The sequence below is a fragment of the Cyrtonyx montezumae genome, unplaced genomic scaffold (genome assembly GCF_038088225.1).
Source record: "Cyrtonyx montezumae isolate F1298 unplaced genomic scaffold, pur_monq_1.0 scaffold_0, whole genome shotgun sequence".
Lineage (NCBI taxonomy): Eukaryota > Metazoa > Chordata > Aves > Galliformes > Odontophoridae > Cyrtonyx > Cyrtonyx montezumae.
The window spans coordinates 22,719,474-22,745,583 of record NW_027071824.1 but is presented as its reverse complement, the minus strand read 5'-3'; positions in this window follow the sequence as shown (position 1 = coordinate 22,745,583).

Here is a 26,110-nt window from a genome sequence, read left to right as displayed (position 1 = left end):
AGAAAATGATTAATTCCTAGACATTAACCATGTTTTCCATGTAAGTTTTCCTTTGGGAAGGCTTTGTTTCAAATACTTCTTTTGTCCTTGAAAAAGGCAGTCAATTAATCAAGTGTTATCTTTTCTTTTTCTGTATTATTTTAACTTTCCTTCTTCCCCTTCCAAGGTTTCCAATTGTATGCTAAAACACTGTAGTTATTTTTTTCTTTTATTTTCCTATACTTGCTTCAGCTAGATCAACTGTAGAAATACTACAGAATGTGGCAGAGAATCTAAGGGAGGAAAGAAAAATAAATTTTTAAATCTATTATTATATTTAGCCCATGTTGATAAAAGTCATTAACTCACAAGTCACTTTGTATGGTTGTTTGTTTCTCCCCAGGCAAACACTGATATGTGTGCAGAGGTTTATATAAGAGTTTTAAGCAATGCTTATAGAGAATTCATTTTTCATATCTCTGGCTGTTATAACACACGTTTTTTTCAAACTAGAGCTCTTACATTTAGTCCTTGCATCTGATTTAGAAGTGATTATACTACACGTGTATTACATTAATTACAACCATTCACAATTAAAGTGAAATCCAAACTCTCTAGTTGTGACCAAGTTTAAGTCTAGGTTATCAAAAAGCTGCTGTGATAGTTCACTTTATTGTATAATCACATGCTTTTCCTTATGTGTCTAGCAGTAACTTAATTTCATGGTCTACCATGTAACTAGACACTATGGAATACTAGAAAGCATGTGAAAAATTAAATTATTGATGTCAGCATGTTCCTCATAAAGATATTTACAGAGAAGTACTTTCTTGAGAAAACAATTATTCTTTTCCATTACCATGAATATAAATTTATTCTTTAAGGCATATGTATGGGAACGGTTGAATCACAGCCTGAATTGCTGATCGATCACCTGAGGCGAGCACTGAGTCAGCTGCAGGAGCACAGGTGAAGGCAATTCACCTGTGTGACCGGAAGAGATAGAGTCTGGCTCCACCTCTCCTTGATCCTGTTTAAGGGTTGACTGCCACTGGTGACTTCTGGAGATTGCTGTCTTGGAGTTTCCTTTTGTGAGCCTGGGACACAGGTGAGCATTTCTCTTTATTTTGATTGTCTCTTTTCCATCTTGATAATCTCTAACTACACCATCTATAAACTATCTCAGCTAATGATACCCTCTGTTATTTTTCATTCTCTTAACTTCACACCTTACAGTGTAACTTTGGAAGCATAGTGGTCTTAATCTTCTGTTAGATCTATATACAGTATTTTTTCACTTTCTGGAGGAAATTGCCTCACTCGCCTTAGCTAGGGTCTTTCTTGTTTACAACTGGGATGTGAACTAAAAAATGTGAGAGTCTTTCAGCAGTATTTTGGGCTTTATCATATTCAAAATGTTTAATTAAAAAGAAGCATTTTTTTAAATTTGTTTTGAAAGCATTTCTACAGGCTATTTTCTGCAAATGAGTGACAGGGGCTGCAATGACACCTAGGGTGAAACTCATTCTTTTCTGTGCTTCTGACTGAGTAAAAATAGAGACCAAGTAAAGCCATCTCTTCACCTGTATAAAAATGCTTTGGACTCATTCCTTATGGTTTATTCAGAAATGTCTCATCTCAAAAGGCCACAGGAAAAAAAAGCATCTTGACAGAAGTCTCTCACTTTTATGAAACCTGGTGGCTGCTTAATTCAGCTCTGCCTACGGTTCTCTTTTTAGCCAGGTCATGATCAAATTCATTCAGGAAGTTCTAGCTGAGCAGAGGTGAACATGTCATTAGCTTCCATTTGAAAGGATGGCCTCAGCTAATGTGTATCTTTGGTGTCTGCCTTCCAAGCCCAGGAGAACACATGACATTACCTGTGCTGTAGATTTCAGCAGTGTTTGATACATACTGGAAAAGTGTGAAATTAGATGCATCCTAATTAACTAAGTTGATTTCAGTAACAGAAAAAATGCTCCCTAAAAGGGGGGGGTGGGGAAAAAGTAAATATTTGTTTGCTGGCATGTTATTTTTGTTGTTTGCAAAGAAGGTAGGGAACTTTCTGTCTCATTAACTTTGTGCGTAATAGCACGAATACAATTGCATAAGCTTTGAGTTTCTAACTGAAATATGAGTTCTCGGTGATATTGATACCTATCTAAACTATGAGTCAAAAGATAAACTTCAGCTTTGCCTAACAGAACTCACCCACCTTTAAATCCTATTGGGGAGCATGGGGGATTGCTAGCCTGTTGTTTATCAGTTAAGATCTCTGAAACCTGGGAGCTGTATGTCTTTTTTCCTTGGTGGGATTAAGTTTTATGTAGCTGTATTTGGCAGGATGAGAGCCTTGAATAAACAGCAGCTCTGAGGATTGGCCTCACACAATCTTTGAACTGAAAAATCAAAACTAAATTGTTTAGCAGTGGACCATGACAGGAAATCTGGACCAATGGTAGGTGAGCAGACTCCCACTCATTGCTTTTCCTTGTTGTAGTGTCAGCCTGCATCAGTAGAGAAATGAAGAAATCTTTCCCTCACCTCACCCCACCCCCCAAAAAAATTGTTGTTGATTGCAAATATATACATGTGGGTTTATTATTCTTTAAAGAAGGAAAAAATAAAATAATCAATTTAGCTATATATATAGTTATGTTGAATTTTAAGGTGGGATTAATCCTACATTGTTTTATGATGTTTAATGTCTGCTGAACTAAGAGCCAAAAACAGCTGAATGTTTGCTGAGAGATTTTATGGATTTTAACTCTTGTAGTGCTGTGGAATCATTTGAAGACATTAATAATACTCAATTCCTAAGTCATTATGGAAATACTGTATTGTGTGTATAATGAAATCAACAGTCACATTTGGATACTACTTAATTACATGAGATTTTAACAACTGTGTATGCTGCACTGGGAATGGTTTCCCTGAATATGTTGTGGCCTTTGCAGAGCCTGTATGAGAGAAAACATCTCTCACGAGTAAGCCATTTAAAGATTTTATTCTTTATCCTTTTCCTATAATAACACTAATAGTAGTAATAGTAATAAGTAGTAATAGTAATAAAAATAATAATAAACTTTTCCTTTCTCTTATTCTAAAATAGTAGTTCAAATTCCAGCTGGAGGCATTGAACTAATTTTTGTCTAAATGCCAGACATGTTTTTTTTTATTTTGAATGTACAGTGAGTTTATTCTTACTCCTTGAAATAACTGAGAAACATGCACACTGTCTGAGGATTTTTATATCCCAAACTTTATGGAAAATTTCTCCCCTTCTGATAGGGGATCTGGTCTGTTATATTCAGTAAAGAACTGACAACCTTACAACTACGTGGCGGAAGTTTTCTACAACTACGATAGCAAACAATTTTCTAGATGTCTAATGATACTTGTGATAGAAGCATGTTTCAATTAGTAAAACATTTACTGTGTTTCTAATTATACAGATGATATAAACCCTGGGTATGTTCTGAACGTGTCATAAAACTCCTAATCTGAAAGCATAAAGAAAATTTTAATGGTATTGTAAATTTAACAGATGCAATCTAACAGCATGCACTTCTGTCAGATGTCCCTTATCTAACAAGAAAATATAAGTGCAAAGTCATGCCAAATATTGTCAGACACGAGCTCTGCTAAAATGCAGGTGGCAGAATGAATCACAGTGCCTCTTGTATTATTTGAACTGGTCAGAAATGCCTTGCCAGTAAGCTTTTCACTTAAAAATACAGAGCCAGCAAATTCAAAACTTTGTCAACATTCATGCATGTTATATATCTCTATATACATAGGTATGAACATCAGTGTGATCAGCTTTTAAACAGAAAAAATTCTTGACTTCAGGGTTCAGTAACTTGCTGGTTTGGCATTACATTTCTTCCTACATCTGCAGAACAAGCGCTTAGGCAAAGAACAAAGGGCATGATATATACTTCACCAAGTCAGCTGCCAACTGGTAGTCTGCTGTCTGCTTACTGAATGCCAACCTTCTCTCTGACAGGTTAACTCATATCACCTGCCTCCAGCACTTCTGCCGTGAAATAGTTATGTGGTGTTTAGTTTGTTTTTTTTAACAGTGTGAAATATGAAAAAATTGGGTAGTGTTGAACTTGTATCAGTAAGGTATCAATGTTTTCTGTCAAATTTAATGACTTACAATTAGAACCTTTTCTTGTACATAAGTAAACAGACATAAATACATTTCAAAAAGTTCTGATTTCAAATCTTCAGACAAACTGACATTCAAATTACAACACTGACCTCATGTTTTTTGGACTGACAGTAGGTGAGTGGTATTGTTTTGATGTTGATAATCTGGAACTTAATTTCAGAAAACGATGGGAGAAAAGTGTATGAAAGCAAAAACATACAAACAGACAAGTTCTTCCAGCAGTTAGGGCTTCATGGTAATCATCAGATGCTGCACAGGAATGGACTGCCCAGAGCAGTAGCTGTTCCATCCCTGAAAATGTTTTAGGAGGCAACCCTGCCCATGGCAGGGGGTTGGAGCTAGATGATCTTCAAAGTCCCTTCCAACCTAAGCCGTTCTATGATTCAACATGATGGAATCTTGAGACCAAGCAAAACAAAAATCTTATGGATTTATGTGGTTTATGAATTCACTTAAGTGAAATGTTGAATGTTTTCTTACTGGAGCTGAATGAAACTCAAAGCTATATTTAAAAAAGAAGTTTAAACAATCTGGGGTTTAAACACTTCTTTTAGCTTTCACGAAGTAGTCAATTGTACACAGGTCAGATTTAAGATTAGAATCGGCAAAAATTTCTTGGCTTGCAGAACTCAGATATGTATTTGTATAGATATGATAGTATATTACAGTACACTCATCTACTTTTCTACCTTTCTGATATTTAGATGGAGCTTAAGGCTGATAAGCTTTATTTTTTTTCCTGGCATAACAGGATGACATAAAAATGACAAATAAGCAATTATTCTTTTTTTTTCTTATATGTGAATTATTATTGCAATACCATCCAAAGATATAAAGCTTGTGATGCAGATGCAAACATGTGAGAGCTCAGATATATTATTGAAACATTTTACTGAAGGAAGAACTCTGGCATATTACAGGTTCAGCAAGGTTCAAAATGGAGTAGTATACTTTGTAGTATGCCTTTGTAAAGCGCCATTGAGTTTGCATGTAGTACACAATATTTGTTCCTTGTCTTTCAGAAGCTGTAGCTTTCTAGAACTGTTTCTATTCTGCTTCTATCTTCCCTCACTGATCTAGTGCCAATAAGAAGGTGGCAGCACTCAAATCTGTGACTTCAGAAACCTTTTTTACAAGGAGATCAAAGGTGAGGAAGAACCAGTCTAGAGAAACCGCAAGTCCCAGAAAAGGTAGAGAATGTAAAGAATAAGTAGCTTCCCCTGAATCTTATTTCTATTCCTTGACTACATGTTCAGGTGAAATTATGAGCAGCTGAAAGTTGAAAATATTTAAGACTGCTTTCCTAGGAAAGGATAATAACTATAAGTTATGAGTGGGGGAAAAAATAAAAGTTCTTTAGTTTTTTTTTTTTTCCTGATTAAATTCTGACATGGCGGGGGGTGAGGGGGGAAGCAATAAAAAAAAAAGGGCTTGATCAAACATACAAACTGAGAAAATGGTCTTTTGCAAGTCTCTTTGCTCTTTTTGCAAAATAATTCAAAGCACTGAAATAATGATGTGCTAAATGATAGAAGTGGTATTTTTCCCATCCACTGTAGCCAGCTGTTGCTGGCTGTAATTTTCAGCCTGTCTAGGGACTCTTGATCACTGACACTAAACTGAACCATTGCACAGATGTTTTAAAAGGCATGGATGTTCTTATGCAAGGCTGAGAATTCTATCTAACGCAGACAAATTATGTCACATTGCTATCACCATGCTGTCTACCTGCAAAATTCTATGTAGGTATTTGTATTCCCGAATAAAACAGGAATTGTATTGGAAAGTATCTGGAACAAAGAATGAAACCAAAAGAATTTCAGCATTGTTAGAAAAGTAACAAAAGATGTATTTGGAAATAGATTTTCCACAGTTGTTACCAGGGAGGGAAATCTCAAGTGCTAGCAGCACCCTACTGTGAACCAAGAGCTTCTTATATTCTGGTTAGCTGACAGAATTGGACAAAATTATCTTACTAAAGATAATTTCCATTTGTTATAGTTCTCATTCATGGCATACAGTACAACTGTAAAACATTATCAAAACAAAAAAACAAGCCCCATTTATCAATCAACTTTATCTTTTAAACATTGCTGCCTTTTTTTCCAATCATTAATGATATCTCTATTCCAACAGTGCCACTGTATTTTGACACCAGGAGAGCACCTCATATTTTTGTCTATGTGCCCTAGTCTTCTCCTGGAAGGGTACATGCTTGATGTGTGGTCAGTGTCACATTAACTAAGTGCCTCAGACTACCAATGTAACTGCTCATGAGCAATCATCTAAGAAACAAAAAATTTCAGTTCTCTACTAATGATTGGAAATATATATGCAGGAAAAGTGGGAGCATTTTAAAGATCCTGAGTAACAGAAACATTCTCCTATGTAGATGGGACTCTTTTATTTTGAATTATTGTAATATTTTTGATGAAAAAACTATAATTTTAAAGAATACAACAACACTGTTTGGTAATAAAGCACTTTTGCCTATAAATGTTGTCACTATACAACAATGAGAATGAAACTAAAGCTATATAATTTATCCCTATAAAGAAAAAAAGGAAGGAAATAACCCACCTGGGTGCCAGTACAACACTGTCTCATGATAACCAAAATTCCACCATTATGTATACCATAAGAGTTAACCTCTACCTGCTATTAATTTTTATTTTTTTCTCAATTTCACTGCTGAACTGAAAAATTAGTTTCCAGAGTTCAGTCCAGCAATACTGATAGTAATGGATTTTCTTTCTGCAAAGTAAACCTTGCTCCTATAAAATAACTTGTTCAAATCAGCTCACATATCATCCTCTTTTTTTCTTATGTCTGCTAGTCAGTTAAAGGTAATGGTATGCTAACTCTGGAGTCTTGAGAGTCATACACCATCCTGCTGGAATGTCATCCATGCCACCCTCTCCAGCTTCTGATGATAAGTGATTTTTAAATGAATTTATTTGGTGCATTTCTTATTTCAGAGTCTGAGTCTAAATTCAGTCTCAGGAGATGAAAGACTCATAAATTTAATCTACAACATCATTTAGTGTTGGATTTACATTTATGGTTATATGTACCTCTCCAAAATACATGATTTAGGCAAAAACAACTTTTGAGCCTGATTCAGAGGCAGCACATGAATATTCTGTGGCTTACACTAGGCAGTCAAGAGAGTCAAGCTAATGGCATCTGCTGACTTTAATGTCTGTGTATCTGTATTTTTTTGAAATATATATTTTTTCAGTACACTTGTTGATATGAGGAAGAATCCAGAGTTAAAACAATAATAATAATAATCTTTTAGAAAACTACTCTCAACAACTTTGCTTTATACACTGATGCACTCACAAAAGTTCTAGGGGGATCTGATGCCTGTTCCATTTTTTGCTCTCAATGAATTATTCTGTGTGAACCCAGTATCCTTCAGTTCAGCCATCTGTTTGGAAACTGTATCGAAGATTCCAGGGGTGGAGAAGGCTGAACTGGTTACTATCTTGATCAAATTAGGGTAACTACCCAAACATCAGCTATCTGTGTAAAGTTAACAAAGGCTTCTTGGTATTGATATATTTCATGAGAAGAAAAACAATACTATAGAAAATAATGAAGGAGTGAGCTCTCTAGCTAAACCCTATATGAGTACATAATGCGAATATTCAATTGGCATCTACTAGGAACCAGGTTCGTATTATATGTGTATAAGTTATTTTCACAGCAACTAAATCTGAATTTTAGTCTTCACTAACTATTCAGGAAAACATGTCATCCTCAATCTCTCTGTTAGAGAGTTCTACTTTCTCACTAAATAACAATTGAGATGGTAATAATTATGTAGTCTGAAGCATACTAGTGATGACACTTCAAAAAGTAATTTCATATCTTCCCACCTTGCTGTCCCATTTATCTAGCTCTGAGCAGAGCAACTGCAGAAGAATGGAAGGTAAGTGGGAGGGAATTAACTCTGATCTGCTCCTGTTGTGCTGATTTAATGACAAGTCACCTTCTGTCTTCCTCTGGGAAGGATGAGACAGCAGAGGACCAAGTTAAATAAGGTGGTAGTGGAAGAGGAAAATGTTAGGATGCAGTAGGTCATGAATAGCACCTAGAATAGACTAAATGTTGAAGTTCATTTCAAAGCACATAAATTCACCGAAGACTTGAAGTTCAATTGAATATTATCAAACAGCATTTAAACCAAAAATACGTAAAACAAACAAATATATATATATATATATACTGCTGAAAACTAGTAGTTCAAATCACACAATTATGCTATTGAGGAGACTGCAAAGAGTAGATAAAGGCATATGTAAGCTTAGAAGTGTTGTTAGTTTTGAGTGTTGAAATAAATTGTATTTCAATATCAAAAATATTAAATACTTAAATGTATGTTTTTAGTTAGCATGACTATAAAATTATAGAGAAGGGAATAATTTGTAACAGTGAAGCGAGAGGAAGATAATAAGAACCAGTAACAAGAAAATAAATTCTATTATCATATTGCCCATTCTTTTACAAAATGTCTCCATGCTATTGGAAATCCATCTAAGCCCGTATTTGCTAACTGACAAAAAATATCACTCCAAGATCTTGTTTCCAGAAAGATTATTGCTAAATGGGTCTTTTATACCTATGAATAATTTTGTTTTACACTTGCTTTGTTTGCAATGAGCCAATACACTATGGAGACGTATCCCTGAGTGAAAATAACTTCATATATCTTCATATATGATTGCAGTTGTTCAGAAAATAGCAATCAGTCACAGTAAATCAAATGAAAGAAAAAAATGCCAGAAACAAATACAGTGCTACATTTTTTGTCACACTGAGTTTGTGATTCAGTAGGATTTCACAAATTAAAAATTATTGTTCTCGGTTGTCAATGCTCTAGATTCCCATAACATTCTGGCACAGGGTGCCCAGAGGTGTTCTGTAGCTCTTCATGCATTGGGCAAGGGCCTGAATAGCTTGCTTGAGCAAGGATGGGACTAGGTGACCTCCAAGAGTCCTTTCCAGCCTCAGCCATTCTGTTATCTCAATTTTAATAATATCTACTCATTTTAATATGCAAAAGATGATTTTTTTCCTCATAATTGGAAGTACTGCCTCTTGGAAAAGCAAGACTTTTTTCCAAGTATTTTTAGGATAGGAGTTGGAAAATAGGAAACATGCTGGAAAACTGAGTTTTAAATTTCTTTGTATATGAGTATCAGTGCTTTAATTACTTTTAAATTTTAGATTTATTCTTAGAGTCATTTTCTATGCTAATGGTAGCTATTTAATACTGCTGAATTTGGTTATGCGAGTTGCCTTATTAAAAATACAATATGTATAAAATATCACATTAGAAATTTCATTGAATTTCTCATCCCATTTTTGTGCAATTAAATTACTGTATCTCAGGTCAATGAAGAGATCTTCTTTATCTGGATATTTCACTGATGAGATATTCAACACTTATATCTGATAAAGGTCATGGTAACATTGTAGATTTTTTCATTCTTTATCCAATCTTTAAGCCAACAAAGTTGGCAACAAACTTTGTAAGATGATTTGCAAGTTGGGAAACAAAACATTAGCTGCACTTTCATTTAATTGACATTTCCTTTTCTAGATTAAAAAGCCTGCCTTGGAGCCTGAATGTATTACTTACACGTATTTCATGATTTTTTTTTTGCTGCTGATTCTATGAACAAAATAATGATTGCTGTCGCCTCCCACCGTGTCTGTGTATGCACTCTGCATCATACATGTGCCCCAGGTGGAAGACAGCATGAAAAGGAAAATAAATATGTTTCAAAACAAAGCTTTCCTCTCCTTCCTGCCTTCAATCCAGTGCAGTCACAGATAACAGTATGTAACAAATACTTATGATCCATTGGAAAACACACGCATTTTTTGTATCCTTTCCAGTTGCAATTAAATATTACGAAATTTCAAATACCATCATCTGAAACTGAGTCCCTGCATTTTCTAACTGAGAATCAAAGGCACTGTTGGAGGAGAGCAGAAGGAAAGGATGTAGACTGGGAAAAAAGGAATACTTTTTTCACTAAAGCAATATTACTGTCTGAGATTTTCTCTGTGATTCATTTGCTTGGAGACACGGCAGTGGAGGAGGGCAGTGGGATGCTGAGATGTTAATCAGGAAGAGAGACTGCTCTCCCCTGCAAGCTGGAGTGTCACTGCAGCTCCCCTCTTATCTCTGAAATTCAGTCCTCAAAATGTACGTTCATTTGGGTTATATAAAGAGAAATCTTAAATTACAGTCTTTACGGCGGTAATTGTTCCTGCATTTTACACCTTGATACTCTTCTTCCGTCTAACTGTCACTGTCTTAGTTTTCTGCTGCAACATGCGGGGCAGCATTAATCCCGAATAAGGCAGCAGTGAGATGGTCCCATGTGTCTACATTTTATTATCAAGTCTCTTATTCTTTGACATAATATTACCTCTTTAGTCACTGCTGTGCTATTACAGATGTGACACAGGACTGATTTTTTATCAATTGCCTTGGAACAGAACTGTTACAGAGTCACCCAGTCACACATTTTTTATTACGCCTAAAAATGTCTAGCTCTTTCTATCCTATCTGGAGATTTTGGTACCATTCTCTCTTCTAGTATCCATTTATTAATTAGTATGTCACTTAGTTTTAAAGATTCTCCAACAATTGAAAATTGCTCATTTGCATTTCAATTTACTATTTTATGTTACAGATTTTTTTTCACTATGCGTTTCTACTGAGACAGATTATGAGAACTTAAACAATGAACACACAATGTACTCCTTCAGTGATTGTAACCAAAGAGACTTAAATGTTGACTGACGTAACACAATATACAGCAAAAGATCAAAGAAAAGCAAACATACAAAATGAATTGAGCAGAATTTGTTTGTATTTCCACGCAAATAATTCTTCACACCAGCTGCCTGTCTGGCAAATTTCAGTGCCTGTATATGGGAAAATTAGTTGGAGTAGGTGGCAGAAATCACAGAGTAGATTCAAAGGAAAACAGGAAAGTGACTGTGTGTCTCTGAGGATAAATGCTTGGTGCCAGTCCAGATGTGTTTCTGGCTGAATAGATCTCAATTAAAAGCATACCTCAATAGGCTTGCTCTATCTGAAGGCAATGTTGTACGGTCCTTTGGGGCATCAGGTGCTGTGAGACTATCCTTCCAATTGTGAAGAAATAGATCTTGCTCGCACAGTGCCTCTTGGCTTTCACAAGGGACCTCAAGATCATCAGGACCTTCAGTAAGATGTTAACAATGAAGTTGTACACAGGAGAAATCACTGTTCCAGAAAAACCCATAGAGTTTATCTAGTTTGGCTTTTGCAGGCTGCAGCTGCCATTTGAAAGAGTGAATAAAAGGTGGGGCAGAAGGAAGGTACTCTCATTACTGCAAAGGACTCCACAGCTGTTCTCTGCTTAAGGAATGTCATTGTTGTATCATTGTCAGTCATTCAAGTGCAGGGATTCTCCTAAAAACTTCCTTCATTGTATCTTTTCTTTCCAGCTGCAGGATGCTGCGGCTGAGAGTGATGCCACAGCCGTGTAGTGCAGTACATCGGCATCTGTGGGAGCTAGGTTTCCAGGTGCTGGCTGAGGTAGCATCTCACATTCACAACGAGATAACTTTAGCACACCGGAACATGCTAACTAGATGACCTCTCTGAACATGAATCGTAATGAAAATCTGTGAATGCAACAATATCTATTACAGCAATCCTAGTTGTTTTTTGTTTGTTTGTTTTTGAGATTATTTTCAGAAGTGTGTTTAAAGTGTTAGAAAATCATCCCAGTGGGAAAAGATGCTTACTAGAGATGCAGGAGACAAACAGCACTATTTTTCCCATTGCAATTCATCATTGTTCGCATTGCTCACACAGTTAGCCCAGTGACTGCATGGCAGGAAGCAGGTTGGGACAATCAATTAACATTGATTCTTATGAAGCATAAGCTGGGAAATAATACATTTTGTATTTGTGGTTGTATTTATATTTATTTATTACAGAGTAAACACTTAATCAAGGCTGTGAATAATAATAATATATTTCAATTATTTTTTTTTTATCTGGGAAAGAAAATCTAATTGAAAAAAAACTCACAAATTATCAAAGACTTTTGATTATCAGACATTTCACATAGTAGGCAGCTGAGAGGAAGTGCTCATATGAAAGTAAGCTAAAACAGCAACATGTCTAGAATTTGCTATTATAAATAATGCAGTGAGTGATGTCAATATGTTGACATCTTTCCCATCAAAATTTGTCTACCAATGCTTTTTAGCATTGGTTTTTTTTTTACAAAGTGAAGTACTGTATGGATTACTTTATAGAGAAGTATCCATATGTTGTTAAGAGAATAAACTACTCTAAAAAAAAGATTTGTGTATTAAAAAAAAAAAAAAAAAAGTGTTTTTCAGCTTTCATTTCATGACAAAGAGCAGGGAAAAGAAAAAAACCTTTCTTTGTGGACCTACCAGATTACACTTTCAGCTGGACAAGTAATCTGCTCAAATGTGATCTGGAAATTCTGTTTTCCAAATGTGTTATAGAAATGCATTTGATTTCCAAAACTGCATCTACCCACCAATAATTATTTGAAGCATGTATTCAGGACCAACACAATATCATTTTTCATGTTTGTCCCAAGAAAATAGTGATAACATATAGAAATCCCATCTGACCTCTCAGAAAATGTCCAGACACTTTCAATTCTATCACGCTCTATATTTCTAGCAAGCAAACTTTTCTATTTGTTTTCCTCTTTTCAGTCAGAAGGCAGTAATTGTAAGCCTGAAATAAATCTAGTTTTAAAGAGGCGATCGTAGACTAGCTGAAGCTTTGGTGCTTTCAATAAAACAGTTGTCTGATTAATAACTGCATATGTTCTCCATAACACTAATTACTCCTGTTTCAGAAGGAAAATTAAAATGTATCCATGCAATAAATGACTGTGCAGATGCAGTCTCAGCTGTGAAATTTTATAACCTTTCTACTTCATTTAAGTCATAATCATGATTTTTAGGTCTATTTGTAAGAGTTTCTTGCATTTATGTTTCGTTTAGTGTGTAAGTACATCCATAATGATGCTGAGATTTAATTAATCTTTTTTTTTTTTTCCTGCTTGAAGTTTTCTTGAAGAAATAACTATAATATAACTCATCTGGAATGGAATTTTATTTTTCAAATGTTGTTAAACATCTGGAATAAAATATATTTATCTCTTCAGAAGAGCAGAACGGTAGTAGCATTGCACATTTATTGGTGGGATAGCACTGCTTCTGAGACAGTCATTTATCTTTCATTGTCATAATTCACAGGTTTGATATTTCTTCTGTGCAACCACAATGGAGCTTTCTCATCTGCTCCAAAAACTTTGGAAGTTGGCTTTCAATTTTCATGAGCTCTCACTGTAATGAACTGCAGTTCCAGTGGAATCTCTGTTAGCTATGCAAAACTTGGACTGGAAAGTTTGCTTCTCTTTGATTTATTTTTTCTGCCTCCTTTCTTACATGGCTCAGAGTTTTGTTAAGTTTGATGTCAAGGCTGCTCTATTAGCCAGTCCCCTAGGGTCAGGCTGGGGTACAGTTGAGCCTCACAGAACTGCCTGCCCCTCTGCTTCTGTGTGTGCCCAGGCTCCTATCTTCAAGCCAAGAGAATTGAGTGCTGCAAATCTAAGGCAAGCTAATCTAAGCAAAGCCTGAATTTTACAACAATTGCAAGCAAAAAGAAATGCAGATATTGTTTAATGTGTCAGGCTTTTACAGTTTCATACCTGTTGAGGTCTATGTGCAAAATTAGTATTGACTTGATTGCAACGGAGATTGAATACTGACAACAATCCCTGCAGAATCAGTGGAAAGTCTTTAGTGTTAAAGACTATGACAAGATGCAGTCTTCTTTTCAAGACAATATCTGACCTAAAATTAAACATTTTCATCCCAAGAAAAAGACGGAAAAGGAAAAGGAAAAAAAGGAAAAGGAAATGGAAAAAAATAAAAAAGAGGAAATTACTGTTTGGATCAGCTTGGATTTTAAAGTAAAATTTGCAAGCAAAGCCAACCTATTTCAATACAGTATTCCCACATGATTTTTACTATCGATTTCAAATTAAACTGGAATTAAGACATGACTCAAAGCAGACACTGATGGTTTGTAATAGCAATGCCTAGTAGTAGGCTTTACTTTTTTTTTTTTTTTTTTGACTCTGAAAATCTGTTTTCTGTTGTTTGAAACTCTGTGGAATACACAATTTATTGAACCCATAGGAGGAAGCAGCAAATAGGCAGTTTTGGCACCTTGAAAGCTCCAGAAATAGGTTAAATAGGAACTGCTATATTTTGGGAAATGGTTTTCAGCTGTGTGCCCTGAGTATCCTTACTTAGCTTTCTGTTCTCTAGAAATTTAACTTGCTCAGGTTAAGACCAAAGGTAAAACACAAGCCCTTCCATGGAGAGTAGAGCTATGTCTTGAATACTGTTGTTTAGGTTTTCTTTTCTTTTCTCATATTTCTTCTTAATCTTGACTTGACAAGCAGGGGAGTGAAATGTTATTACAAAAGAAAACTACCTGTCAAAGATCAATACACAAATAGAAGATCTTTTGGAAACATATGTAACAAGATGGTTGTTTAATATCACAGCTATAAACATTTAAAAAAGAAATGTTTTGGTTTTTATTTTTTTTTTTATTTTTAACTGAGAGTATATTGGACAAAGGTTTGAGATATTTTTTAAAATATCATAATGAGTTTTTTCCAGCTCTAAACTTCAGTAATACAGCCAGCATAGAGGCCAATTTTTCTGTAATATGCCGTCATTGAAATGAACATATTACCATATTGTTGCAAAGCTGCATAAAAATGCATATTCCCTGGGATATGCTCTGTGTGCTATGGCAGTGCTGTTCCTTGCTGTCACTTTCTGGGCTGGCTCTGGCAGCTGGTTTGGCAGTCAGGTCAAGTAGGGTCTAGCCATCCATCACCAAGTTTGCCCAATCCGGCATACAGGAGGGGCTGAATCACAGAAGCATCCTTTGACACACCATGAGGTGAGAACTTCTGTCTGGAAAATTAAAAAACTGAAGGACAAGAGTAAGACAGACTAATGATTTGTTTAGTGGCCCCAAAGCAGGGCCTGGAAATCTTGCTGAAACCATCTCAGTTTCAGAGACGTTAGAAAAGTACTGATTTTTAATTCTATGTAGAAGGTAAGTCTTAGAATGTTAGCTGCTGGATGGCAGTGAATCTGCAAGAAAGGATAGGATGGACTCATTTTATTCTATGTTTTGAAAATAAAACACTATAAAATGTGGTAAATATGACATTTATATTTTAAATTCTTGGCTACTTACAGACAAATCAGAAGATGAAAAAATATAGGATTTTTAATATGAAGATGCTGCTGCTCATATGTGTAAGTGCTAGAACAGAGAATAAATCTAATGGTTATATGCCTTCTCTCAACTACAGCCTTTTAAGCGACTTAAAGTCAGGTTTTTGTTTTCAAGTGTCTGTTGCTGGTCAGTTGTGGAACTTGACTGTAACCACTTCAGAAGGTTTTGAATCATGACTGCAAAATGTCTGTGAAAATGGATTTTGTGCTGAAAATTATTTCTATTGTTGACAGACTGACAAAGGAAATTTTATACATTCAATTGATCATCTGCTTTTTTGGCAGCAGAGTGGCTATAGTTCACAGCCTGCAATAAACATCATTGCTTCCTACATCCATTTGACTTTTTGCTTCTTTCTTTTTTTCTGATGAAACAAAACTAATGAATATCAAATGAAGTTAATAAATGAGATAAATATCAATATGATATATAACTACACGTTTGCATTGCATTGTGCATAACTAAATGAAGGGCAAGTCCCAAAATTGTTCAAATTGATAAGAAATGGATTTTCTGGAACTTGATGACTGTCTTAATCACACCTGTGCTGTATGTGCAGAGCTACTCGCTGAGGGCTGTCAGCAGTGGCAGAGACTGCAGCTGGTGTTCCTCATACACAAACTCTTCTCCTCCTTCTGTCAACACATTGCCAGGACATCTCATCCCACAGACAGAGCCTCTGTTCACCCTCCCTACCTATTTCTTTTATACACATAGAGCTGCTCACACCCACCCACACGCACACACAAACACACACACACACACACACACACAAACAAAGAAACAAGCAAAACACTCCAGGGTTGTTTCTGTCAGCCTACAGCAGTTGAGCAGTTGTGCATGGTTTGGAAATTTGAAGATAACATTCTGACTACACTTTGGAAACAGAACATTCATTATGCTACCCTTAAGGATTTGTAGTATTAAGAGGAAGAGAGAGGTTTTGTTTTTTCCTGTTCAGTAACATTTGGTAACTGGACATCCACCGCACACTGTGTGCCAATGAAAGATTTTCTTCTTACTATTCCTTCATAGGAGCAAATACAACTTGAGTGCCGTGTGATTTCATCATCATGTGCCACTCTGCAATAAGCTGATGCTTTTATTGAGCTATTTATGAGAAGTGACATGCCCTTTTTCCAAGGAACAGAGGTAGCAGAAGGATCCCATGTATTTCCTTCCCCATTTCACAGCACTTCAGTCTCCCTTAGGAATTCATGGTTTTAAGTTATAACTCTAATTAAAATTAAGCAAGTTAAACCACAAGCTTTCATGTCCCATGACATGAATCAATCAGATTTTTTTTTTTTTGCGATTTTCTAACAGTTCAAAATCAGACTAAAAAGTATTCAAAATCTAAAGAACCAAGTTTTCAAAATGCAAGGGAGTAGAAAAAAACTTCAAATATTTTTATATCCAGTTTCTCTATTATTGAAAGCAACCATAGCCATTGTATGGTTTATTTTCCTATTTAACTGAAACAAACTTCCAGATTTTTCAAATAAAGGTATTGTATTTGGAGCCAGGATTGCCTCTGATAGCAGAGGAATCAGTTATTCCAAGCTTCTAACCAACTCCTTCTATCTCCAGCAGTTGAAAATATGGTGGCTGCTTGGGGCTTCTAAATATAAGGTAAGGAAAGGAAGGGAAAACATCATGAAGAAGGAATTTTCTGCATAACTTTTGTGATCACCGCAGCTTCATCACTTTGAAGCCCAATTCCAGAATGGCATTAACCTGTCACATTCCAACTCATCACCACCCATAATCATACCCATAATCATTCTTTAGGAAGTTTTCAGAAAAAGTCTTTGGTTTTAGCTTTTAGAGTACATATTGCTGTCTCATTTGAAAGTATTCTTACAGCATTACATTAACAGAAATTACAGGAAAATAAGCATGTGAAAAATAAGTATTTTTAAAAGAATGTATTAGGCTGATTTTCAAATCCATAAGACAAAGGCCTAGAAAGAAACAAAGGCCTAAGAAAGAAACAAAGGCCTAAGAAAGAAAATAATGAAGTACTACTTAGAGACTTTGGAAGGAGAGCAAGGTCCTTCAGACAAACTGAGGGATCCAAAATGTTATGACAAAGAATCAGAACAGTGTCTGGAGAGACCTGGGTGTACTTGGAGCTGAAAAGCACAGAGAATTTTTTTTGCACAGAATCATTGAAAAGAGATTTATTGTACTTTTCCTTTTGTGCAGCTTAAAATTCCTCCAGACTTAAACCAGAATCAAGTACCCTTCATTAGTCACTGCATTCATTAAGGACCAACTGTCAAGTAAAAGTATAGCAGTTCCAGGCTTGTAGCTGAGTCGGGCTCCAGGCGGCTGTTGTGTGAGCTGTGATGAAGAGCCATTACCAGGACTGAAATGAGAGTGTTGTTTTCGTTTTACGTGTCATGTTGTTCCTGCTTGAGTTTTTTCTAGTGAGTGCTATAATCCCTTAGTTTAACCCTCAGTTTAAGCTGAAATACATAAATCAGTAAAGGAATATCTGTATGTGTGTTTAAATTGAACTTTCTTCCTTGTTTATTTAACAAAGAGAAATGTTTCTTATTTACTACCTTTTGCATCTGATGTAGAAAAGAGATGTGATACTTGACCTTGAAATACTGATCATTTGGGTTATGAAGGAGGCATCCAACATTATTAGATTTTTCCCTCACTCCAGCTATTCTTGGTGAAAACAGTGGAAAATCTGACTATACTACAAAAGAATAGAAATCAATATTTCATATTATTTATTTAAATTGAGTACGTTGAAATAAATCAAACTGTATTTCTGAAAAGCTTCATATTTCTTACTGACAACAGATCAGATAGTTGCAGCGAAAGCCATTAGCAAATCCCATGTGCAGTTCACCATTTATGCAGTATATTTACAGTTCTTTACAAAGCAAGTGGTAGAAGGGTAAGTACTTTGCCTTAAGGAGCAATCTGAGAGGCTGATTTTCTTTAAATGTAGAGTTACACAAGCTGCTTATGGAAGGAAGCCAATCTGGAATTCAAGTTAACACTCCAGAAAGACTCTGCTCCAAAGGGAGAGACATTCTGAAAAGTTTTCTAAGATATGAACAAGAAAGCCTCAGTGTTGCAGATGCAGCCACTTTCAAATGCTGTATTAATAGTTTTGGCATTCACCACAGCCTGGATTTTGTAGAAGTATGAACAAGCCTGGCACAATGGTTGTACCATAAAAAAGTGCTAAAATCTTTGCAACTAGTGATCAAAACTCTAGCTCAGCTGTGGTTAAAATTTTCCCAGTTTCAGAATTCTCCAGCAAATGGGAAATGTACACAGCCAGATTTAAAGTACTATCCCTAACCGGCTGAACTCTGTATCCTCTACCAGCAGAAGATAAAAAATAAATATATAAAATTAAAATAAAAAGCAATATTATTTGTGCAGAAAGGTGCATTTCTGAATTCTTTTCTGCCTTTTACAGAGAACCTCTGGGTTGCTCTGAGCAGGGATTAGGATTGTCATCATGAAAACCAGAGTCGGTAGTGTGTCCAAAGTCACTAGTAGGAAGTAAAGTGAAGAAAAGAAACTTCTAAATCTTTTGAAGAGAGAATTAAAGGACAGTATTCATTTGGACCACTAGGATGGGAAAGTATTTAATTTGCAAGAAACGTCTTGGAGGAAACACTAAGAAGTTTGTGTTTGTGGAAGAGAGTAAAGGATAGTGTCACTGCCATGGCAACATTTACTTTTCAGATCTGTATAGGAATGCAAAGTTTGATCCCTACGTGAAGTAATACATGAAATATTAGTAAAGAAAGTGGCACTTCTGTCACCCAGATCATAGAATATGGGCTTGTAAATATAAGAAAAACCCAATACATGTCAAAACATTAAGCATATTTGCAATGATTTAATTAATCAGTCTTCAGATTTGCTAGCAGAGTTTATTTATCTTATAGCTTAAGTAGATGTGTTTGCTTTAGTTGCTTAGTTGTTTTACTTCTCAGGGTGAGACTAGTATGACAGTTGCCCCTTTACATTTGTTTTAAAACAGACCTCTCTTTCTCTCTAAATGAAACAAAACTTCAATTTCCTTCCATATAGCAGTCACTCTGTAATTCTAATATTGTATTCTGTCTATTTGTGAACCTCTTTTATTGTTGTCATATCCTTTTCTGAGATAGAATGAGAATGAAACAAATATTCCAAAGAGGAACATATAATTGATCCTCATAATAACATTATAATATTTTTTGTTCTGTGCCCCAGTTCATTCCTTCCAGCAATGATTTAGTCTTCAACAGTTATTAGAGCAGAAGACATAAGCATCTAAAATTCCCCTTCCATTTTACAACAGCTTGATATTTTTCAGTAATTCAATTCACTGACAGCTGTATTCCCTTCCTCCAAGCATTCTGGCCTGTCTGAAGGTGCTTACAGATTTCTGTAGTTACATTTACAGAGGAAATATTGCTTCCTTAAATGTACATGCTGATGTAGCCCATACTATGTTGCAAAAAGATCTCTTTCCAATTAGCATTCACAGAGTCAACTTTTTCTCACAAATTTCCAGGAATGATTAAGTAAACAAACAAGCAAACAACAACAACAACAACAAAGCAAGAACAAGAAAGTGCTGAGATCTCAGGTTTATTTTTCATTATAGCTCTCAGAGGGGCTGCAAATCAGATTAACTTCTTTCCACTGATTTCTGTCTGCTGGTTGTCAGGAGGAGATAAAAGTTCCTATCAAATGGCCTGAAATATATGAAACATTATTTTTATGTAATAAAATATTTGTGAAAAAAATAAAATGAAGGCAATGGTCCCAAACATATACTCCTCTCACTTAAGCTGGAAGCCAGCATTCAAGGGCTGACAGTATCTACAAGGGACTGCCTATCTGCATGTCTTCTGCACACCTTCCCACCTCCTCACTTCTGTCAGCTCTCCTCAACATCTAATCAGGTCATCTCATTGGGGGTTCACTGCTTGTATCTGATGATGCTGCTCCTCTCTTTCATTCTTCTTTACTCTTTTCTTCTCTCTTTCTCTTTCAGTATCCCTCAGCTTCCTGTCCCCATCTTTCTCCTCCCACCACACACACTACCCCTCCAGTTCTCTCCCACAGCAAGCTGCACCACCTCCTGCCCTCATTTTCACCCCAGGGACTGATGAGGACAGATGCTGCAGAAGGGGCTCACACTGCCTGTCCCCTCCATCACTCCTCCTGATGCTGGTCTGGACTGTGTCCCATCTCTGCACAAGCCAATCAGCAGATGTCCCCAGCAGAAGAGTATAGCCATTTTATTTCTGCGATCCCTTTAGTTCCCCCACATCTTTCTCCTTCAGAATGTGCACACAGCTAACAATTTTCTACAGTCTTTTGCTGTTAATTGCATCTGCCACCTTTTCAGAAGTCTTGTGGTATAACACTTACCATTCTTCCTTCAGGTATGTTTATGACAATTCTCTTTTATGCTGCTTAGTATTTCCAGATTTATTATTTTCTCTCTATATATAGGGACATTTTTCTTGTTATTTTCCCAGAGTAGTGACTTTAGATACATAAATATATACCAAATATTTCTGTTATAAAATGTTGCCTACATCTTCATACGTACCACTGTACCTCTCAATTAAATGACTCATGGATCAATGACTCAAAGATGCTTTATATGCAGATATATTCTATGTTTATCCTGCAGACCACCCACTGCCAGCAAATACAATTATCATTTTATAATTGAAGGAGAGCTGGAGGGATAGAGTGTGTATGCATGCATTTGTATGCACTTGAGAGTTTGTGTCTCACTTGCTATATATATACATATATGTGGACGGATGGGCAGATGGATGAATGGATGAGATACACATTCATACTTATCAGAGTAGATAAAAGGATCTAAAATAAGTAATATGTCCTGGGCAATGTGATGGCATCATATTCAAAATGTAGTGTACTGGCATCAAATGTACTGCAGATTAATATTAAAGTCTGCATCGAGTGCATCTCTAACAGTATTCCAAGCCTCCTGCCCAGGATGATGCTGATAGAACATCTGCAACATAGCAGTTAGGGGAGCGAATGGGAGAGCATTGGCCAGGCTGAGTCTTTCCTCCTCATCCACAAGTATACCTTTCTGTCACTGCCTATTTTTTACTCAATTAGGATAATCACATTTAGCCGAGGAACTAATTGCAGAAGATTAGATAATGAGATTGTATTCTATGGGAATGCATTTCATCTGGGTTTTAAAAGAAAGGCAATGCCAGAGCAGCAAAACCTGGAAATAGATTTGAAAGAAGCCTTGCTGTGACTTGATTAGTAGCATGATATGTTACAGTTGCAATGACTAAGTGTTTGTGATGCTAACAGGTGTTTACTTCCATGCAGACATGGATGGGATTTTTTCATCAAACCATACTTTAAATTTCTCATGCTGCATTTGTCTGAATTTCCAAATTTAATTATCACAGGGGAAAAAAATTGGCATATTTTTTGTCCTTTCTGAAAGGTAATAACAGTTTATTATTCAGAATTATTCAAAATACTATTTGTAATTTTGGTAACTTATTTTTTATATACAAAAGTTCAATTTGCATTACATTCAGAACTGAAAACTGGATTTTATAAGAGCATAAAGAGGATATGTTTTTTCTGAAAAATAAGATAAAATATTTCAGTGAAATAGCAATTCTCTTAAACCAAGGTAGTAAAAGAATTAATGTAGCATATCTCAAAAGAATTCATACAGTGTTGTTAGTCTAGTGACTGCCATTAATGACAGTGAAAAACAATGGAATAAAAAATGTAACTTTGGGGCTTGGAAACAATCTTGAATTCTTCCAAACAACATAAAATCCAAATGTTAAGTTTCTGAATTAAAGAATGTTTTTGCAGTGCCAAAAGGAGAAAGATATTTGAAGAGAGTAGAAATGAAAACTACAATGATTAATTTCACTATTTCTTTTACTTTCTTTTTTTTTTTTTTTTAAGGCAGATGTTACACAATGAAGATTGATGCCCTGCATAAAGTAGATAATTATGGTTTCCATGTAATCAGTAAAGCACCCAGAATGCTTCTTCAGGCTTCACAGCAAAGTCAATACAGTGAAAAGGGATGGATTGCAGCAAGCTATGCAAAGAGAAAGCAGTTTTTATATCCCAAACCTCCTGACAAGTGCCTGCAGAGCAGAGGGGCAGCCCCCTTCCCAGCCCTTTGGCAGTGAAGGCAGAGGCATGGTGTGAATTCCTGGCCAGCTGGCATAGCACCAGGGGCTGAGAAGGGCACTGAGGCAGTGTGCCTCATTGTGAATGTGTGAGATGTGACAGCTCTGAAAATGGAAAAACTCAGGGTGCGTGCATGTGAGGATGTGCATATCCTCACAGCAGGATTTTGCAGTGACTTTTCAAGAGTTGTTATTAAGCCAGAGGAATTTCAGTCAACTACTTTGCAGACACAACAAGCAGGTTTCTCATGTAACTGTTTACATGTGTACCTCAGGACATATATTAAGGGTGTTGGGTTTAGGAAGTGCTATTTTTTAATGTACCTATATTTCTTTAATAGTCTCACCCAGTGACTCCAGTAGAAGCAGCCAGTCCCTCTTTCAGCTCCATGTGTCTTTCAGATGCAGATATTTAGTGAGGAGATGTATTTTGAATTTATTATTGTGCAATGATATATATGAATTTTCAATGTAGGCAATTTGGACATTTTTCTTAAACAATCATTTTTTAAGACTGCTCTGAATTGATGGAATGCAGGAGCTCGGAGGGGGGACCGTGATTAATGTGTCCATAACACCTCTTGTAGTCTGTCTCTGGAGCTTTTGTTCCTTTCTCATAGGCCTGTCCATTTTCAACCAGGTTGCCCATTTGAATCACATCCCAAGGCTACAAAATAGCCCTATACACAGCTTTTCCTACTAAAAGACCCCCACAATCAATAGCTGCTAATGGAGATCATGCAGTGTAGTTTATACAATGGAATTTTTTGGTCAGTTTTCATGAACTGTATTTTCAGCTACTTGAAAGTAAAGTACAGAGATTGTAAGCATGGTTTTGTAACAATGGTTCAGACCCTTTTCTAGAAGATGAAAATGGAAGTGGGTATCATTTCGTATTCCTGAAAGCTACTGTCTCAATTTCATGAAAGTAAAAAAAAACTGTTCTTGTGCTACTGGAACCAAGACTGAGATTTTGGATAAGCGACATTAAAAGAAAATTTCCAAAGTACTTAATATAGTTTAAATTTACATATTTGGAGTAAAAAAAAAAAAAAAACGTAGTTTCAGCATGCAATCTGTTGACATGGAAGTTCTGCCAAACTTCAGTCATTTCATTACTTCTTTATTTAAGTAAAAATAGAACAACTTTCATTCATCTGAGCTATTTATGTCAATGTCTAGAAAAGCTGAAGTACAATGATTCCAGTGAAATCCTATATGTTGTGTCAAATCTACTGCCTGCAGCTGCTCATCAGCTACAACATTCATTTTGTATCTTATACATTGTGTGACTGGAGAAGGAAAATATTTTCCCTCCTTCTCCCCCAGTTTATAGTGCCAGTGCATCACTGTATCACTCAGAGTATGACACAGGCTCCTTTCAAAACAAAGGTAATGAAGTGAGATCACCCACATCATATTTTTCATATGCTTATATCTGTATGTATTACTAATAAGCAGAGCACGCCAGATATTTGCCAGTAATTTTTTTTAACATGTTTCAAGGGTCCTGCCAGCAGGATAGTGAAGATATAAATGGGTGTCTTGAACTCAGAGAGACACTCTAAGGATGCCCACCCATAAAATGATGTTTAAATGTTCATGTTTTCAAACAGCAGAGGTGCTAGTTGCAAAGATTCTCAACGCTATGTGAAATTGGTGTGTTTCAGTTTCAGACTGCATGGATCACCCATATGGGTGAAAAGAGAAGTCATTTTTCATGCTTTTCTTGCTCATCCTGACAGCCAGCATAGGTCTTAACTAGTGTCAGGCATTACAGCAGTTTATTTACACAGGCATCTCCTCTGATTGCCTATCTCCATTTTCTTCATCTTTGTCCCTTCACACTGAGGAAAAACATTGAAAAGTCTAAACAGTATTTGTTAATATAAGAAAAGATCTTGACAATCACATATATGCGAAAATGAACTCGTTGAAATTCCCACGCAAATAATTGATTTTCCCTATTAATACTGTCCTTTTATTTTATTTTATTTTATTTTATTTTATTTTATTTTATTTTATTTTATTTTATTTTATTTTATTTTATTTTATTTTATTTTATTTTATTTTATTTTTTGAAAGTCTGTATCTTTGAACTTACTGAAATAAAGCAAAACTCTCACTGACCCATTACTGTCATTCATGACGCCTTTCTCCTGCAAGAGTGCAGGAGAAATCTAGAATTATACTGGATACTGCTAGTAAAAAGCTGCAATTTATATTTAATCAGTTGACTGGACTGTTCAAAAACATTTACTTGCAGTTGCTGCAGCAAGGTGGAGAAGAAATATCTCCTCTTATGCAACAAACCTCTATACTAGTCTACCAGGAATTTTTCCTAGTGTTTTTCCTCTACACAGAGCCACCTTGCACTTCAGCAAGAGCTTCTGAGAGCTTTGCCCAGAATAAACTGCGGGCAAAAATCTGATAGCTGCTGCTTGCTTTGGTGCAAGAAAAGGTCATCATCTTAGAGACTAAGAGTAAACAATAAAGATCATATAGAAGGTGAATCAAGCAGCTACTTCTACCTCTTCAGTTATCTTTACTGTCTCAGCTGAGCTAAAAGTTGCACTTGTGTAGCCATGTTCTTCACTACTATCAGATTTTACCCACTTCTCTCTTTTTTTTCCTCTGGTGTCCTGCTCAAGGTTACAATGAAGAAAATAGATGTTTTAGTTTAAGTGGACTTTATTTCATATCAGTCTCCCTTCTGGTTTTTGCTTTTTGTCCATTCACTAAGTGCGGGCAACTTTTGCTACAAAATACATATTTTTTCACTGAAAAACCTGTTCTGCTTCTTTTTTCTTTGGGGTGCAAAGATGGGTTGTGGTATGTGTTTTGTTGTTGTTTTTACAGTAAAAGCACATAAGAAACTTGCAATTGTACTGATTTCTCTAGACTGTCTGAGCAGTTTATATCTGCACATCCTTACCTTCCAGCTTTCCTACTTCTGTGAGACCCACATCCAACACATTCCTGGGTCGTACCAAATGACTTCCTTGCACTCCCTCAGCAAGACTTATTTGTTATACACTTCTGTGTTTGTCTGTATTTGCCTTAAAATTTTCAATTTACATCTTCCAGTTAATTTTTAGGTCTACTGAAGGGTTTGAACAATTCTCTTTAATTATTGAATTTTTCTTCCATTCTCTGTAGATAGTTAGTGACAATAATTTAGGAACGCTAATAAAAATCAGATAAAAGTGGCTACAGTGTTTCTAAGTGTTTCTTAAAACAGCTGTGTTTGAACTAAAAACACAAAACAAATCTTTATTTATGGCATTAAGCAATCTTGAATTTTCCTTAAGATGAAATGCACTTTTCATTTTAGATGTATAGCTTCAT